The sequence below is a fragment of the Adiantum capillus-veneris genome, chromosome 26, assembly GCF_014529385.1.
Source record: "Adiantum capillus-veneris isolate H3 chromosome 26, ASM1452938v2, whole genome shotgun sequence".
NCBI classification, from domain to species: domain Eukaryota; kingdom Viridiplantae; phylum Streptophyta; class Polypodiopsida; order Polypodiales; family Pteridaceae; genus Adiantum; species Adiantum capillus-veneris.
Genome location: NC_140956.1, coordinates 12217982 through 12234379, shown reverse-complemented (window position 1 = coordinate 12234379; position 16398 = coordinate 12217982). Strand labels below are relative to the sequence as shown.

Genomic DNA, 16398 nt, shown 5'->3' with positions numbered 1-16398 from the left:
TTTGAATATTTATCCTCAATGAAGAAGCACCTTGGATTCTCAAAGTCTTTTGTTATATTGCTTTGAGATGATTGCAAGCACATTAGAGCATTCTTGTAGTTTCTACAACAGCTAGGTGGAGAATTCAAGGTCTCTACTTTTTCCTTTGTAGGGCTGTGATTTATGTCATTGGAGAGAGACACGGGATTACAAGGAGTGCTCACTCCAAGTAGATTCCTTTGAGAGGAACGTGGGATCACGAGCGGAGTGCTCACTCAAGTAGATGTCTCATGTATGGTGCTTTTTTCTACAGTGCTCTTAAATTCTTGGACTGTTACGAGATTGTGTAAAATGCAAACGTATAAATCAAGGAGATAATTTGCATCTAAAGACAATGTTTCTTTGAGAAAAGGGAAAAAATTGGAACTCTCGATGTAAATCACCCACATCAACTCTTTTCAACGTCAAAACAACCAGTAAGAGATGATATGTTGGAGATGTTGCAAAAGATTCATTATTTGTGCTCTGTTATGCAATCCTCGATTTCCTATTCACTTCAGTAAACCTAATAAAGTGCTCAACCAATGTAGCGAACCATGGTGCTTGGGATATTTGAAATTGCTTTTCCCTGATACCTTCTCATTCGAAACTGTGTATTATTAAAGGCAAGGCAAACTTTCGCACAAATAAACCATTGCCAAAAGTTTATAGAATGTCAAACAGCCAGCCGGAAAGTAGGTTACTAGATCATAGTTCAAACATCACTCAGAGGGCAAATGCTTTACGTATTCATCGACTCCCAACAATCATCCTGCATTAATCAAGATAATGGATTTATATGCCTTGAGCATCTTCATGACTTCATGCATGATTGGTCGGAGGTGTGGATCATCCGCCACATTGCAAGGCCAGTCATCGCAAGGTCAATTGCGACACCAAAGTCCAAGCTAGCGCGTGCACACTGTGAATGCAGAAGAAGACGATGACGAAGATGATTGAAATGCAGGAGATGCAGCTGTAGCTGAGAACGAGGAACAAGAGGGAGAATCAAAATTATTAGAAGGCGGCCGCTCATGCACATATTTAGATGATGAGGCAAAATCTTGATCAGGTGGCTTTTGTTCCAGCTTGATAATTTGGTCAGGGTGAGCTGATACCCATGTACATAGTGTTTCAGCATGGCATAGAATGGACAAGTCCAGCATTTGCAGAATTTTTTCCTCCTTAAGTGCCATGGTCGGTGCCCACTTCACTATATCCATGTTTTCATTGAAGGGCCCTCTTGTTGGGGCATTCCCTGAGAAATTATTGTATGAGAGGTTCAATAGACATGACCCATGTCATACTTTGCAGAGACAACCGTATGGGACCACTAAGAGGGGTGCTAATTTCTTTGAAGGTACCATCCCACCTTCCTAAGGCAATCTTGTGAATGCAGAGTGTTTGAATGTGGGTGACAACAATCTGACAGGCCGCATTCTATGACATTGGGCTGTTTGAGGCAGCTGCAGCATCTCTATATGGGGTACAATGCTCTTAGAGGGGAGCAGAGCTTGGATGGCTCAAAAACCTGATGATCCTAGACTTGCAATCTTGCAAGCTGAGTAGCTCTTTATCATCTATTCTCTCCTCCCTGTCCAACCTTGACACCTTGTCATTGCAGAATAACAACCTACAAGGTCCAGTCCTCCGCAGTTTGGCAACATATCGGCTCTCAAATCGTTAGATCTTTCCAGCAATAGCATTTCTGGTGTCATCCCTCATACTCTTTGTAACCTCAGAAACCTCGAGCTGCTGAGCTCACTTTACAACTCTATGAGTGGAGCCATTCCTGCTTGCATAGGCAATCTGCCCAAACTTCAGGTTCTTAAACTCTTCAACAATAACTTTTCACTAGCCAGCTTGCAGTGCCGCCAAGTGGATTTGTGCATCAATAGCTTGACAGGCCCCATCCCTCCAAGTATTTGTGCAGGGCAGAAGCTTGAGTGGCTGCTTCTGATGAGCAACCAGTTGTCAGGAGAGGTTCCACTCAGCCTTTCCACGTGTACCCCTCTAGTCAGGATCCGCATGGGGCACAACCAGCTTCAGGGAACCATACCTCCGGGGCTTTTGGCATTACCCAATCTTGACATGTTACAGTTGAACTCAAACAACTTGCAAGGCCTTGCTTTACCAAGCATCATTCCCTCTCCGTGCAAGCTCAGATCTCTTAACTTGGCCAGCAATCGCCTGACTGGTTCATTACCCCCTGTGATTGCAAATTGTCTAGCCTCGAAGAGCACGATCTCTCCATGAATGGCATTTCAGGCAGCATTCCTTTAGAGATAGGCCATCTTTCACATCACCTGAGCTCTCTTGATCTCAGCACCACCTGCTAACCGGCTCCCTTCCTGCCTCCATTGCCCTTTGTTCGCGGCTCTCTCAATTCAACCTTTCCAGGAGGTGCAGGTGCCTCATCCTGTCAAGCACGCCAACATCCACCGGCAACACACCTGTGAAGTTGTTATTAGAGGCATCAAAGAAGAAAAGTTGCTGGCGTTGTTGGAAATGTTGGAGAAGACTGGCAGGTAACCCCACTCCAGTGGCAAGGATGGGTGTTGGCATCATTCGTCCAGTTGGACAAGGGGCCCATATCAGTACTGCTGTTGGGCTCAAGATGCCCCGCCATAGCCACCTGCTTGATCAAGAGCAGGACCTCCGTTTCTGCTTGCAGACATGCGACTCCAAATGAGAGCGAAAGTAAACCAGGCAGACGCCATGAAATTGGCAATTAGCAGAGATGTCACCTGAAGACTTGAAAAAGGAAGAACTTGGTGGCATGCGCACGACGGTGGAGCCTGGAGGCTCTTCCTTCTGTCATGCCTGCAGAAACCCTAGATCGCAGCTGCACCATTAACGATCTTCTCACAGACAAATCGACCTCCCCTCCAATCCCTACATATGCCAGAGAGCGCAGAAAGGCAGAGTCGCAACATGTGGACACGGCTCTCTATATTGGCATTCGTGGAAGTCTTCGTTCATGTCCTGCAAGTTCCGAATCAGAATAATTCAGTGATAGGATTTGACGCCCACCTGTCCTCTTAAGGCATTTTGTCGGTAGTATAAAGGCCAAAGTTTTTTTGAGTCTGTCATTGGAAGGGCTTGTTCAAAAATTATCCTTCTATAGAGAAGGGTGAAAAAATAGAATACACGTCAATGAAGGCTAATTAAAAAACATTTTATATATATTAATGCTCATTTATAATATCTATAGAGAAGGGCTTGTTCAAAAATTATCCTTCTATAGAGAAAGGTTTGTTCAAAAATTATCCTTCTATAGAGAAGGGTAAAAAAATAGAATACACGTCAATGAAGGGCTAATTAAAAAACATTTTATATATATTAATTCTCATTTATAATATCTATATGTATATTGGTTATACTCATTGACAAAATATAGTATCTTGCTTTGTAAATTATGTAAAATTTTCTCATTGGAAGGGAAAACTAAAAATAGACCCTTCTATAGGGAAGGGTACATTTTTCTACAACCCATCTTTTGAAAGAATAGGTTGCCCTTCAAATCCTAACACTAGTTCCGATACTCTGTTTTCTTCTTCTTCTTGGCCGTGTCGGGCCTCGAGTATGATGAGCGTCTCCTCCATCGCTATAAATGCTGACGAGATTGGAGGGCGAATGATTTCATTCACAGCCAGAAGAAGTGCAATACCGCTGCCCGCACCACTTCAATGCGTCTCGTCTATATCTCACACGGGCGGGATGATTGAGGACCGTAGATCTTGGGCAATGTAACGCGGTACAATGTAAACTCTAGTACCTGAGTTTACTTTCCCCCCACCCCACGGGATTGAACCCACAACTTGGGGTTTGAGGGCCATGTGGCCTATCCATCTCGCCTGCGCACATTATCTGTGGAATATACACGTTTCCATGGAGTTTTGACGTGCAAAAGTATCGGGGCAAGAAAAAGTAAACTCGGGTACCCGAGTTTATAAAAATACCCGAGTTTACTTATGCGAAAAGATCTACGGCGCGCGCTTAATGCCAGGGCCCAAAAGTGATGGGAGCCTTTGATCCCATCTCCCATGCCCGTGTTAGATATAACTGAGGCTCGCAAGACTCTAGTGGGATCTACGGTCGGGGGATTGTGAGCCGTAGATCTGGGTACCATAGGGTACCCTAGATTACTTTTGGCACCGCCACCCTAGATTACTTTCAACTGTCGTTGCTTTGCATACGTGTTTTAAGTAAATTAGGATACTCACGCTTCAAAACGCGAGCATGGCGAAGTGGTTAGGGCATGCGCCTCTCATGGGTGAGGTCACGGGTTCAAACCCCACGCTCGTAAAATGGGATACCTTAGATTACTTTCAAAACAGGGGTACCGTAGATTACTTTTTACCCTAGAGTACAAAAGTAATCTAGGGTACCCGCATTCCACATCTACGGCCCACAATCCCACGGCCGTAGATTCCACCCTCCCCCGCCCGTGTTACTTAGTCCCGAGTCCCGACTGGGTTAAATTGAACAAGCGATAAAATCACGAGACCTACCCTAAGAAGATTGCACCAAAAAAAGTGGAATACTAAAATAAATTTTTGAGGTCTATCATTTTGAGATTATGGAAATTTGTACCCTTTCACATTGAATCTACTAAACATAATATGGTGGAGCGGAGTCCCTGGCGCAAGCTACGAGATGAAGGCTAGATTCCAAAAGAGGGATAGAGAAAGAGAGAGAGGACACGCGATAAAGAGGGAGAGAGAAAGAGAGCTTCGACAGCTAGCCGTACTAGTACCTCTTAATGCTCCTCCCTCTTCCCACCTTTTCCCACAACCCACTTGTTCTCTTCTCTCTCTTCCTTAACTCTCTCTCTCTCTCTCTCTCTCTCTCTCTCTCTCTCTCTCTCTCTCTCTCTCTCTCCCCCCCCCCCCCGAGTCCCCCCTTTAAGGTCTCATGGGATAGTTTCAACGTTAAAATTTCTTCTTCTTCTTCTTCTTCTCTCTCTCTCTCTCTCTCTCTCTCTCTCTCTCTCTCTCTCTCTCTCTCTCTCTCTCTCTCTCTCTCTCTCTCTCTCTCTCTCGCCTCCACTACTCCATTCTAGACCAAGCTCAGTAAACCAACGGGCTACGGCTCCATCTGACAATTTGCGTAAAGCCACGCCTACTGCAACTTGTCGAGCTCCACAACCCCACCTCTATGCGCCTATATTTTGTATGCACTTGAATCTCCCCTATCCCATAGCTAACGTGAACACTTGCTGGAAAGCTGAGAGCCCTCTCCATCCCTGTCCCACTGGTACTCTGCATGGATGTGCCATAAACTCCGGTTCCATCACTTGAGTCGTCCCTACCAGATCTGCACATCGCCATCCATCACCATAATTCCAAGCTCCTCAGTTATTGCATCTAACCCAGCCGCAAAATCCTCTACCCAACCCTCTGCGTGCCTTGCCACAAACTTTCGTATCCAATGCCACTCGAGCTACTACCTTGCACTGTGCAAGAGGAGGAGAAGGCTCAAGCATATCTCGTCGATGACCCTATGCTACAAGTCACCGTGCATCCAGGCAGCTTGCATATTTGCTTTGGACAGAGGCCCGAGGTGGAATCGGAGAGCCAGACAAGAAGGCCAAAGGGCATGAACATACATATTACATGGCAGGTACAACCAGGCAGCTTGCATATTTGATCTGGGTAGAGGCCCAAGGTGAAATCAAAGAGCCAGACAAGAAGGACAAAGGGCATGCACAAATCTATGGAAGAAGAAGATTGTAGCCTTGCACTTGCGGGTGCGGGAGGATGTGACCATAGGCACTAAGCACTCCCATCTCCTATGCAGCACCTTTAGAACACCACCCTGCCATGACCTACTGTAGTGCTTGCATTGTTGTCTTTGCTGCAACCCATGTCCACAACCCATGAATGCTCTCCGCTCCATCGACCCTTCTACTCCATCTAAACACAAACACCTGCTCTGCCTTCTCAATATTTGCCTCCACCTGAATCCACTCCACCTCGGTGGCAACTTGTAGAAGAAGTTGAATTGCAATCTGCGGGCCACCACCATCTCCACAACCTTCCCCACAATAGTATGGGCTACGTGTCTGGCCCCTTAGGCGATCCTTGCATTAGGCATGAAGCCTCAACACTTGGGTACCTAATGTCCCTCTTCATGGCTTGGCTCCAATCATGCCTCATTATATGCCCCTGATTTTTTATGTTCGGCCTCATGCATTTCAGCTCCGTCGCACCTGTCATTTTCATCCTGGCCCAAGCTTAGTAAATCAAGCAACGAAGGCAGCAAGGCTAGGTGGCTTGGATGGTGTCAAAGCTAGAGGTTCTATTGGTGATGGTGCCAGAGAACAAGAGAGAGGAGATCCTGCCGATTCCTAAGGGTGGAAAAGGGAGCACAAGGTGTGATGGCTTGCATGAAGGTGGGGGACCTTTGGTTGAGGGCGCATGTTTTGATGTAGGTATTCATTGCAAGACATACTCTACGCTCAGGAGTCAGTACTCTCTCTCTATCCCTTTCCTCCCTCAACCTCTTCATTTCATCATTTTCTTGAGAACCTTCGTGCTGCAGACAATGAATGCCCACTACACCATCCCCCAATAAAAAAAATTATGAATTACAAAACTCCTTTTTCATTAGCAAACAAGGGAGTCATCGCTATGGCCTCACCCCTTTGGACTAGGCCAAAAAGGTTGAGAATCTTGTGGGATACTCACAAGAAAGGTGAACGACGGTTGAGCCTGCAAGGAAGGCAAGCAGGAAGTCGAGAGGCAGGTGGTGGCGGAGTGTGCAGGGGAGGTAGGTTCGCCCTGAGCGCTGCCTTGTGCATGCCAGGTGGAGGAGACGAGCAGGAATTGAAGGGGGTTGGGGGAAAACGGATTTTTTGAAAAGTGTGAAGAGCTTCACGTTGCAACCCGTCATTGTTGCGGCTGTGGTCACTGCAACGACTCAGGAGTTGATCCTTCGTGCGCCTGGGTTCGAATATCCTCTGAGTTTTGGTTTGACCTCAGGTCGGGTCGGGTCGGGGGGGCAGAGGGGGAACGTCAAAATCTATCAAGATTCTGCGTAATAAAATGGAGTAGAAGCCAGTAGGGCACCCCAACTGATAAAAAGTGAAGTGATGGCATTTACACACTAATGCGTAGGCGCTCGGCCCAGTTTGGAGGTGGACAAGCGTGCTTTATACACCAGCTTGGTTAGTTTAAAATAACAAGGTGAAGAGGCACGAAGGCCTCCTAATTTAAGTTAAGAGGGGAATGAGATTTATGGAAACTAAGTTTAAATGAGTGCCTACAATCACATGAAATTTTTATAATGTTTTAATATAAAATTATATAATTCATTTTACATATATAATCACAAATGGTTTATATATTAGAAAAGGTCCCACTTAAATAATAAGGTGAAAGATGCACATTACACATTATCATTTGAATGCAAAATAAAAACAAAAATATACATTATATTATTCATTATAGATACATTATGCATACACAAGCTAAATTCAAAAGAGTCGACGGTAAAAACCTCGTACTCTTTGTTCCACCTCTCTCTTCATTCACAAGGGATGAAAATAGCTCTATAAAATATGTACGATTTGACGTCCAATGAGTTGTAATGTAGTGGTATTGTTGTTGAGTACGTAGCTTTTTAATTCCATTCTATTACACCGATCCACGTTTCGTGCTGAAAAGTGGGCGATAGGACTGCTCTTCTGAGGGGGCAAATGCTTGCTATTTTTTGTGTGGATCCAGAGAAGTGTAATTCCTTTTGTACCAATGGACAACCTCCATGGTGAAGGCACATTCCTTTTTGCATGTTTTTCATCGGCTCTCGTGAACCCAACCATAGTCTCGAATGGTTTATATATTAGAAAAGGCTCCACTTAAATAATAAGGTGAAAGATGCACTTACGAACAAATCGCATTGTGTCCAAGCTTCGCGGGAAACGTGCTTCACTTTAACATCGTCGACACCACCATCTGCACTTCATTTGAGATCCCGTGTCAAATAGTGTTAAGGTTGGCCTAGAGACTAAGTAACACATTGCATTTAAGAGGGGGAGGTGAGGCGATTACCGGTGAGGAAGTGTTTTGTGGGGTCTCAAGGCAAGGTAAACCTGCACAAGCACAAAAAAAGGAAAAATCTAGGGTTTCTTTCAGGATTTTAAAGTAAAATGCCCAATTTTTGACCTTGAACAACCAATTTTTGATCAGTTTACAATTGGAATTTCTCATTCTCAATCGAAAATTACACTAAAAACCAAGGTTTGTGAATACTAGCCCCCACACATTTTGGGACGTGGTTCCTAATGTGTATTGAATAAGATTGTCCTCTTATATGTCACAAACTGAGAGAGAGAGAGAGAGAGAGAGAGAGAGAGAGAGAGAGGGAGGGAGGCTTGCACTTGCATTGAAACAAAGGTGCACTTGCTTCTTTGTATTTTCTAAAAATGCAAGCGGCATATTAATTATTTGCAGTAATCCCTATGCTAGAACAACTTAGAGGGAAGTTTGTTGTGGTCACCCCTTATTTCCGCACACGAATGTCGTCCAAGAATAAAGTACCCAAGGTTGGGCAAGAGGCTCTATCTAGGTCGGATACATTGGTCAACCATTGTTGCAAAAGAAGGAAATCCACACTATGAGCAAAAGAAATTTTTAGCTTATGCATTATTGAGCAATATTTGACTAGGGACCTTGCTAGTAGGTGCCTAAAGTAAGTGATACATCGTGGTAGGAAATCTTGAGAAACCAATTCTAGCTTATGCAAATCATCCAAAATTTTATATGTATGGGGCATATTCAAAATTTTGTTAAAGAATGGAAATGATGATCAAGACACAATACATATGTACGCTCTACTACATGCAACAAAGGCGAAAGATCTATAATCTACTACTATCTTTTCACCTAGATAGTTACATAGTTGAGTACTTAGGGAGGTCCTCTAAAATACATATACAGATCATGCGAGTTCAACGAAAAGATATTTTAACAGAGCGATATCATTTAAGGAACTTCAAAACAGAATTTCTATGCTCTTTATAATAGAGCTTGAGAAAATGTTGAGAACTCAAGCTTCCACATGTCTCACACTAGCTCACTTCAAACAAGGTGAGGAATCACGAGGGCCTGCCAATGGAAGGATTTGTGAATGTGTTGTTAGGAAGCAGGAAGAGGGGTGCATTGGAATGTGTTTTTGGAGTTTAGTGGAAGGAGTAAGTAAATAATGGATTAATCTGATCAAAATGAGAAGCTAGTGCCTGTTGTTATACCAGTGAAGGAATTTGTAGCCCAAATCTGGTCCAAAGTTGAATTGTAGATTGTTGTGTTGTGGGTTATATGTTGATAGCAAGGTATTCAAGGGTTTGGTAGTTAGCATTGATGTTGAAGTCACCTATTAAAATAGTAGGGGTGTGTTGGAGGTGAGGTGTGAGTAGTGTGGTCAATGTTTGCAGGAGCAAGGGAAGTGGACTTGAGGGTCTGCGGTACAATGTTATCAGGGTTATTGGTGGACCATGTGGTGTACTGAGGAGTGCTGCAATGCATTCTATTTCATTCGTGGACATAATGTTGTGGTGTTGGAGATGTATGTTTTTCTTTGATGTGAAGAGGGATACTCCCATGGGGCCAGTTGTTTGAGTGTGTGTGTGTAACCGTGTATGGAAACTGTGTTAGCATGTTGTAGCTTTGTTTCTTGGCACTACAAGAGGTCGCTTAAATTCTGGGGCCAAATTACCGGTGTCAATGGCGGACGTAGGTATATGTGTAGTTGTAAGTATGGAGGGAGATGATTTTTTTTAAAATTTCATTTTTGAATTTTCGACGCAGATACCGATGTGTTTTTCAACGTTTATACCGATGCCGTTTTTGACGCCTATATCGATGCATTTTTCGACGCCTGCATTGATACCTGTACCAATGAAACCTGTAAAAAAGAAACCCGCGGGTCTTTCCTTGCGCATTTCTCTTGTTTTTGCGCCTGTTCTCTTGCCCTCCTCCTCCTCACCTGCAGATCTGGTGCCTAACAACTTGCCGGAGGTGAAAATCTTGCTTGTGGACTATTCTCTAGCACCAAGGTGAGATTCTTTTCAAGTTTTCTTGTAGGTTTAGGGTTTAGAGTGTAACACAGTGTGTGTGTGTGTGCGCGCGTTTTTGTAGGTTCAAGGACGTTTACAAGACCCTTTATTGCTCAAATAGGCCGTATGTGAGTGCTCGAAACTTTAATGCATATTAAATTAATTCATATATTGACAAAATAAAAGTTCAAGCTTTATGCTTTCAATGCTTTAAGTTTTCATGCCATTTTGTTTAGAAATAATGCTTTGAAAAAAAATTGTTTCAAAATTATGGTTTGTGTTGTGAAATTATGGTTTGGGGTAATTTTATTTCAAAATTATGCTTTGAAATTATGTTATGAAATTACGCTACCATCTCTTCATGTTGTTTTGGAATTATGTTGTTTCAAAATTATGCTATGAAAAAATCTTGTTTTGAAATTATGTTTTGAAGAAATTTCGTTTTGAATTATGTATTTTTTTGAAATTATGCGATTGTTCAGGTTTTGGTTAGGTTTAATTTAAGTTATAGGTTAGGTTAGGGTATACGCTATATGTTAAATTATTGGTTATAAGTTAGGTTAATTATACGTTAGGTTAAGTTAGGTTAGATTAGGTTTAGGTTATAGGTTATGTTAGGTGAGTTTATAGGTTATGTTAGGTTATAAGTTAAGTTAGTTTATGTTATAGGATGTTATTTACATTAGATTAGCTTATAGACTAGGTTCTAAGTTAGATTTAAGTTATAGGTTATAGGTTAGGTTAATTAGATTATAGGTTAGGTTTAGACAACATGTTAGGTTATAGGTTAGGTTATATGTTAAGTTAACTAATGTTTAGGTTATAGATTTGATTCGAAAAAAATATGATGCTCCCAACTGAAACATTGGCGGCCCATAACCATGATGTCAGTAGCTTACAAAATTATTGCCAAGTCAATTGCCCTAAGACTCTCTCTCTCACTGTGGATAAGGGTATCACTCCTCACCAACAATTAAGGTTTCATCAAATGAAGATCTAATTAAGATAACACCTTGACAACAATGGCTGGATTAGAATACACACCCTTCACCATGCAAGATTGTGTCGGTTATAGGTTAGGTTAGAGCTAGCGACAAATAGTAGAAAAACGCAAACGGACTTTGATTATGTTAGGTTATAGGCTCGGTTTAGGCTATAGGCTACGTAGGTTATAGGTTAGGTTAGGTTATAGGTTATGCTAGATTAAGTTATAGGTTAGGTTTATGTTATAGATTATGTTAGGTTAGAGCTAGCGGCAATTTAATAGTAGAAAAAACGCATGCAAACGGACTTCGAAGATGACTCGTGTACTTCAAAAAACGCAAACGGACTTCGATTATGTTAGGTTGTAGGTTAGATTATAAGTTAGGTTTAGGTTAGATTATAGGTTAGGGTTAGGTTTAGGTTACAAGTTAAGCTAGATTATAGGTTAGGTTAGAGCTAGCGACAAATTATTAGTAGAAAAAACGCAAACGGACTTCGAAGATGACTAGTGTACTTCAAAAACCGCAAGGGACTTTGGTTAGGTTAGGTTATAGGTTAGGTTTAGATTGTAATTTAGGTTTAGGATTATGTTAGGTTAGGTTAGGTTTATGTTATATGTTAAGTTAGATTATAGGTAGGGCAAATTAATAGTAGAAAAAACACACATTGACTTCGAACATGACTCGTGTACTTCAAAAAATGCAAATGGACTTCGGTTAGGTTAGCTTATAGGTTAGGTTTAAGTTTAGGGTTATGTTAGGCTAGGTTAGGTTTAGGTCATAGGTTAGGTTAGATTATAGGTTAGGTTAGAGGTAGCGGCAAATTAATAGTAGAAAAAACGCAAACGGACTTCAAAGATGACTCATGTACTTCTAAAAATGCAAAAGGACTTCGGTTAGGTTAGCCTATAGGTTAGGTTTAAGTTTAGGGTTATGTTAGGTTTAGCTTATAGGTTATGTTAGATTATAGATTAGGTTAGAGCTATCGGCAAATTAATAATAGAAAAAATGCAAAAGGACTTCGAAGATTACTCGTGTACTTCTAAAAACGCAAACGAACTTCGGTTAGGTTAGGTTAAGGGTATAAGTTAGGTTATAGGTTATAGGTTAGGTTATAGATTCTAGGTTCTAGGTTATGTTAGGTTTAGGTTATAGGTTAGGTTAGATTGTAAGTTAGGTTAGAGCTAGTGGCAAAAAGTGAGGTTATAGGTGAAGTTATAGGTTAGGTTTAATTTGGTTGTAGGTTAGGTTATAGGCTAGGTTACGTTAGGTTATGGGTTATAGATTATGTTTAGGTTATAGGTTTGAAAAACGCTAGAGTAATTGGACTTCAAAAGCGCACACAAATTTCAAAAACACTAATATATAGTCATTGACCTTGTGGTCCTAATCTCCGTGCACCTCTAGATCGAGGTGTGTGGGGATCGGGCATGGCTAGAGAATGTGAGGTTGTTAGAGCTGGCGGCAAATAGTTGAAAAAACGCAATCGGACTTCAAAAGCGCCTTGTGTACTTCAAAATGCAAATGGAAATTGATAAACGAAGCAAAATAACGCAATCGTACTTTAAAAGCGCACACAGACTTCAACAACCTTAATATATAGTCATTGACCAGTAAAGACAAGATTATTACCCTGTGGTCCTAATCTTCGTGCACCTCTAGACCCGAGGTGTGCGGGGATCGGACCTGGCTAGAGAATGTGAGGTTGTCATGTAGTTAGTAGTGTGTAGTTATAACAAATAGAGTGTTTTAATTATTTGTTGCATCATTGGTATATAAAGTATGGACGATAGGATGGCGTGTCCTTGTGCGCATTGCAAGTATCAGATCTTTCAAAAACAAAAAATATGTGACCAATACATACACAATCACGGTCTCTTTTCGATAGAGCAACTACAAGACCTGCGTTATCGATCTCATGGTCCAGAGACAATAGATCAAACTCTGCAAGTAGATATTGCTCCAACTTCATCCGAGAGAATACGATTTTCAAACGAACAGCCATCGCGACTGAGTCCTCCCAACCAATACCCGATGTGGCATTTCAAGAAGTAGAGATGGAGCATATGTTAGACGCGTTCTTTGACATGGATCCCATCATTCAAAACATAGAAGACGACAACATTCAACGCAATACTTCGGACCAACCTCAGTCATCCCGTCCATATCGACGGCATGATAGCAACGATAAAGAGGGCGAGATGATGCAAACTCTTGCACGCATGCCGCTTTAGAATGGTGCAAAAATCTTAGTTCTCCGTACCACGTTGGCAATGCTTAATTTGCAGTCTGTCTATGGGTGGCTGTCTACGGGTGGTCCGATGGCTCAGTCATAGAGCTTTTTAGGTAAATACATTGTATCCTAAGCATGATAAAGTGAAATTGCAGTTCAATAATGTGATCAAGGGGTTGACTTGTAACGATAGGTTGCTCAATGAGCAAATCTTGCAAGAAGGGAATCATATGCCCCCTACCCGTCCAGCCGCTAAAAAGCTTCTTACTAATTTGGGCATGGATTATCACAATATACATGCATGTCCTAATGATTGTATACTTTTTCGCAATGAGTATGCAAATTTGGAACAATGTCCCAATTGTAGATCAAATAGGTATAGAGAGACACACAAGGAAAATTTATCCCTGCAAAGGTCCTTCGACACTTTCCTATCATTCCAAGAATAAAAGAGCATGTTCAGGTGCAAGTCCATATCCGCTTTGATGATATGGCACTCAAATACTAGATCGACAGATGATGTGATGCGGGTACCTGCTGACTCGCGTGTATGGACGCACATAGAGAAAAAATTGGCTTACATTTTAAAATGAGCCTCGAGATACCCGCTTTGCAATGGACGAAGTAAACCCATTCAGATTACGGAGTTCGTCATGGAGCACGTGGCCTATTTGTCTGGTTAATTATAGTCTTCCACCATGGCTAGCTATCAAGAAGGGCCATCTGTTGTTGTCACTGATTGTCCAAGGAAAGTACAAAGCAAAGAACATGGACGTCTATCTAGCACCACTTATAGAGGAGCTCTAAATCTTGTGGACAGGAATCGATGTGGTTGATATGTCCCAACCAATCGAACGACGGAATGTACATGTGCAAGGCATTCTCATGTGGACCATGCACGATTGGCCAGGCTTCGATGAGTGCTTAGGTAAGTGCCTTTGAAACCCTCACACACAACATGTTATTCCTGGCTATGCCAACGCTTTTATATTATAATTTTGTGACGTTTCAGGCTTGAGTTACTCGGGCAATCATACATGCCTGAAATGTGGTCCTCGACTTGGATTCCATCGCTCTGAGCATTTGAGCAAGGCAGTTTATGAGGAGCATGGTATATTTTTGCCTGAAGGACATGAGCTACGTGGATCAAACATATGCAAACATGACATGCATCCACTGAAAGCGAGCAATTGGAAAAACATGTGGCTAGAGAGGGGAGATTTCATGCCACATGGAATGAAAAGACTTTCTATTTTTCATGAAATCCCGTACTAGAGTGACCTGCTTATTAATCATCTGCTCGACCAAATGCACATCTTCAAGAATGTGGGGGAGATCATATGGAAAACCATCATTGGGAAAAGGGAGAGCAAGGCCCAAAGAAATGACCTGCAGGCTGTGGGTCGAATGCCAGAGATGTGGCCTCGACTTGAACCCAATGGGAAGTTTGCTATACCAAAAGGACCATGGGTTTTGAGTCGTGCAGAAGAGCAACAAGTGAAGAAGACTATATCTTCATTCAAGACTCCCACTGGGTGCATGCGATGTTTGAAAACGGCTTTTACGAGAGATGACAATCTCAGTGGTCTTAAGTCCCATGATTGGCACAAATTTTTACAGTTTATGTTACCAATTGCCATAAAGGATCATTTCACAGATGACGTTAGAAGAACGATCTACAAAATTAGTGAGTTGGTGTGCTGGATCAGTTCAAAAGAGATAAGAGAAGACAACATCGATGCAGTATAACTTTAAGTCTGTTTCAATTTTGTGGTTGCAGTATCATAAATATGGAGCTTTGTGGTCGCATGAGAAACACTTCAGAGTGCAATAGATCGACAAACAAAGGGTCACTTTCGACAGTGGTATTAGGGTAAGCTTTGTCCAAGAAAGTAGGAGTAGTGCCAGGGATGAGCACACAGAGACCAGCAAACTTGAATACTTTGGCTACATCCAAGACAACTTGAAGATCAGCTTTAGAAAGTTTGATATTTTTATCTTTGATGTCAAGTGGTTCAAAGTTATTAACAACATCCCTAATGCAACTGTGCACAAAGACAAGAGTGGATTGATTCAAGTGAACTCTAGGAGGATGTGGACAGATGCGCAGGATACATTCGTACTTCCAGAGCATTGTGAACAAGTTCTGTTCACACTAGATCCACTGTGGAGAGAAAATGATGAAAATGATCTGTCTAAACCGCGCTAGCTCTATGTTGTTCAAGTTGCTCCACGAAGCAAGCAAGTGTGTGAAGGATTAGACATTGAGGTCGAAGAGGTGATTCATGAACAAAGTGCAGGGCCGATGGATGATACATGTTTGGATTTTGAGCTGGAGGTCAGTGGTGAGCATATGCCTGAACCTAGAGATGAAGTGTCCAATACTTAAGCTGATGTAGAGAGCGATGAAGAAGATGCAAAAGTACAGATTGAGATAGACATCTTTGGTGCATCAGATCTCATATCAGACGAGAGATTAACTAATGATTTTTGATAGAAACTCTTTTTAATAGTCTATAATACACTCTAGATTCATTCATTTGTGTTGGTGATTCGTTTATGTGGTTATTTGTATTGATTAAACGTTTTTCTATAAACTAACGTATTTTGTGGGTGTTATTTGTGTATCTGTAGCCATGGTCGATGATGATGAGCCATACTCTCCTAGTTTTAGTTTTCCTGTCACTCCGGCTGGCATGTCACCCGAGCACATGGGTCTCTTTTTGACACAATTTAGACCAGAGCAGATCACGATGGCACAGAACCTTTGGGTAGCAAGCTCCTCTAGACCTACTACGATGGACCCTATTCCTAGGACTAGTGTGGTCTCTACACCAACCGGCCCCACACCTCAGTCGAGTGTGCCCTCTATGCCTAGGATTAGTGTGCCCCCTACACCGACGGGTGGTTCATCCTCGAGACGAGGTAGGCGTCCTTCTAGAGGTGGTGGTTGCTGTGGTAGCGGTTCTATCGATGCGTCCACACCATCGAGAGAGCATCCTCCACTCTCTTCAGTAGATAGTTCACCGATTGGCACACCACGTACACCTTGGGGATCACACGAGCATGATCCTAGCAAGGTGTACAAGAGCAGGGATGGGGCTGTT

At 42.3% G+C, this 16398-nt stretch overlaps 1 long non-coding RNA gene across 1 annotated transcript; it reads right to left on the bottom strand.

Annotated features, from left to right (window-relative positions):
* Positions 1-1242: 1242 nt before the first annotated feature.
* LOC147423007 (uncharacterized) lies at positions 1243-3006 on the bottom strand. Its single transcript, XR_015186675.1, has 2 exons — positions 2766-3006; positions 1243-2682 (listed from the first exon to the last, which is right to left on the bottom strand). It is a non-coding gene; the product is annotated as an uncharacterized LOC147423007 (long non-coding RNA).
* Positions 3007-16398: the final 13392 nt, after the last annotated feature.